This window comes from Ochotona curzoniae, unplaced genomic scaffold (genome assembly GCF_017591425.1).
Source record: "Ochotona curzoniae isolate NIBS_2020 unplaced genomic scaffold, NIBS_Ocur_1.0 scaffold_461, whole genome shotgun sequence".
Classification (NCBI taxonomy): domain Eukaryota; kingdom Metazoa; phylum Chordata; class Mammalia; order Lagomorpha; family Ochotonidae; genus Ochotona; species Ochotona curzoniae.
This window is the reverse complement of record NW_024467120.1, coordinates 1,916,793-1,919,380: the sequence shown is the minus strand read 5'-3', so window position 1 is coordinate 1,919,380 and position 2,588 is coordinate 1,916,793. Positions and strand designations below refer to the sequence as shown.

At 47.9% G+C, this 2,588-nt stretch overlaps 1 pseudogene; it reads right to left on the bottom strand.

Moving 5' to 3' along the window:
• Nucleotides 1–2,146: 2,146 nt before the first annotated feature.
• On the bottom strand, nucleotides 2,147–2,244 carry LOC121147840 (annotated as a pseudogene).
• Between the last annotated feature and the right edge of the window lie 344 nt (nucleotides 2,245–2,588).

The window sequence follows — 2,588 nt, the reverse complement described above, 5'->3', positions numbered from 1 at the left end:
CAGCAGTACAGGAGACAGTGTGACTGTCAGATTCACCTGCACATTAGCTGTGCAGGTGTGGACGAGTCACTCACACTGTGTATTATGTATTCAGGTCACAGTTCCATTCTATGATCCTTCAAATGACTTTGTTTATTGGTTGTTCGCTTTCTGCTTTTGACCTTCATTTTAAAGAATCTTCTTCCTTTTCCAAAACATGTTTGAAAGGCAAAGCAAGAGGGAGAATGTGAGAGAGAAATAAAGAGAGAGAGGAAGAGATTTTTATCTGCAGATTCACTTCCTGAATGATCACCATAGATGGGTCTGGGAAACTGGAACTTCTTCTGGGTCTCCCGTGTGGGTAACAAGGACCAACTTCCACCACTTCCCAAGCACATTAGCAGGAAGCTGGCCTGACAAGATGGAGAACCGAAGCAGGTGCTACTATACGGGATGTGAATGCTTAACCCCTCGCACCACAATACCCATCCCAAGAACATTCTTCCCGACTGGACATACATTTTCAGAAAGCAGACTCTGAACTTCCCACCATCTTTACGAAAAACAGGCAGCCACCAAAGAATTCCTGAATCCAACAGGACAAGACAACCAAACCCCATCTTTCCAATGCCTCTCCCTCCTTCTGACTCTAACCACCCAGGTCTGGATGTACCAAATGACCCTTTGTGAGGATTTCTGAAGGAGATGCAGTGGGGTGGCAGAATGCCATGCCAGAGACAGGAAGGTGAAGAGACAGCAGACAGCTGACGAAAGCACCAAACCTGACAACCATCCCACCTGGCCTCAGGCTCCCAGTGCAAAGAAACCAGAGCCTTCAGATTCACTGCAACTGCTCTTGGACTTGAAATGACTCCCTCCTCCCACCCCATAGGAAAATTCAATTAAAGGGTCTATCTGCGAGGCAGCTGTGAGGAGGGATGACAGTGGGAAGGCCTGCACTGTCATAAAAAAAGAAAAAAGTCCTTCTCACAGAGCCATTCCCCACTTATGGATGAGGCCCAGGTCTTACCTCTAAACTGCAATTCTCTCCAATTAGTTTAGCTGAACCAGCCGCTTTCATCCGCCACTTTCAAATGCAGGTGCATCCCAGCCTTGCTGGAGACTGCATAGAAGCCTGCAGGGGCAGGGATAGAAGGGGAGATGAGAGAGAGAGAAAGAGAGAAAGAGAGAGAGAGAGAGAGAGAAATGGAAACATCAGGGCATCTGCTGACTCGGTGGTTGCATGATGCTCTGCCACCCTCTAGAACAGCAAGATGTGACTCACAATAGTCATAATAATAAAGTGAATTTTGGTCAGGTCAGGCACTTTCTTTGGGCTTCAGTAAGGAACAAAGAGACAAGTGAAGTGTCGGGAGGGGGAATGGGTGAAATGGAGTGAGCTCCCAAACCTTCTGTTTGGGTAGGGGCTGCCCTCCTGCACTAGTATTGGTTACTATGGCCACGGGGCAGATAGGGGATCTGCCATCTCTTAACTAATATGAGTTGTCAGGGAAAGCGCCATTTCCTTCATTCACATTCACTTGTAAGCCTTGTCAGCGAGCCACGTGAAGGCTGGTCTCCACCCAGCAGGTGCCCTGTCTCCCGGCGTTGTTGCTCAGGGCTCCTGCCTTGTCCCTTCTGCTCTCTGATTCCTGTACACAGAGAAGAGGGCAGCACAGCGAGAAGTGACAAGTGCTGACTCAGTGATACAGGTGGGAAAGGTGCAGCCACTCTACTGAGGGAAGGCACAGGTGGGCAGGTCTGCACACACCAGTAAGGACCCGTGCTGTGTGTGGTCATACTGACATCCCACAGGAGCATCAGATCCAGTCCTTGTTGCTCTACTACTCCAATCCAGCTCCCTGCTGGTGGCCTGGAAAGCAGTAGAAGATAAACCAAGTGTCTGGGGCCCCTGCACTCACATGGGAGACTGAGAAGCTCCTGGCTTTGACTTGGCCCAGCCCTGGCTGTGGCTGCCATCTCCTCACTCTAACTCTTCAAATAAACAAAACACATCTGAAAAAAATAAGGGACACCAGCCATATTGGATTAGCCTCCCCAACCTCACAGCCTGATTTAACTTCATCACATCTCTGAAGACCTTAACCTTTTTTCCAATTTTCAAGTTTTTAAGAGTTAATTTAGCAGAATGATTTTTTACATCCCAAAACACATTGATTGCTTCACAAATTGTCATCCTTGCACAAGGACCCTGCCAATCTTCTCAATATCCTTCCCATTTTAGCATTTGTGCTGCTGAGTCAAGTGTAAAAGTTCACCTTGAACTGCAGTCGCATCGTGGGTGATGGGTTAAGGCTCCACCACATGAGTCGTGGATTTTGCCCATTCGGGTAGGTCTCTTTTTGAAAGGTTTGTTTATTTTTATTGGAAAGACAGACCTAGAGAGAATCAGATACAGAGAGAAAGATGTTTCATCCGCTGGTTCACTCTCTAGGTGACTACAATGACCAGAGCAGAACTGATCCGAAACCAGAAGCCAGGAGCTTATTTCAGGTCTCTCATGCAGGTGCAGGGTCCCAAGGCTTTGGAAAATACTCTATTGCTCTCCTAGGCCACAGGCAAGGAGCTGGATAGAAAATGGAGCAGCT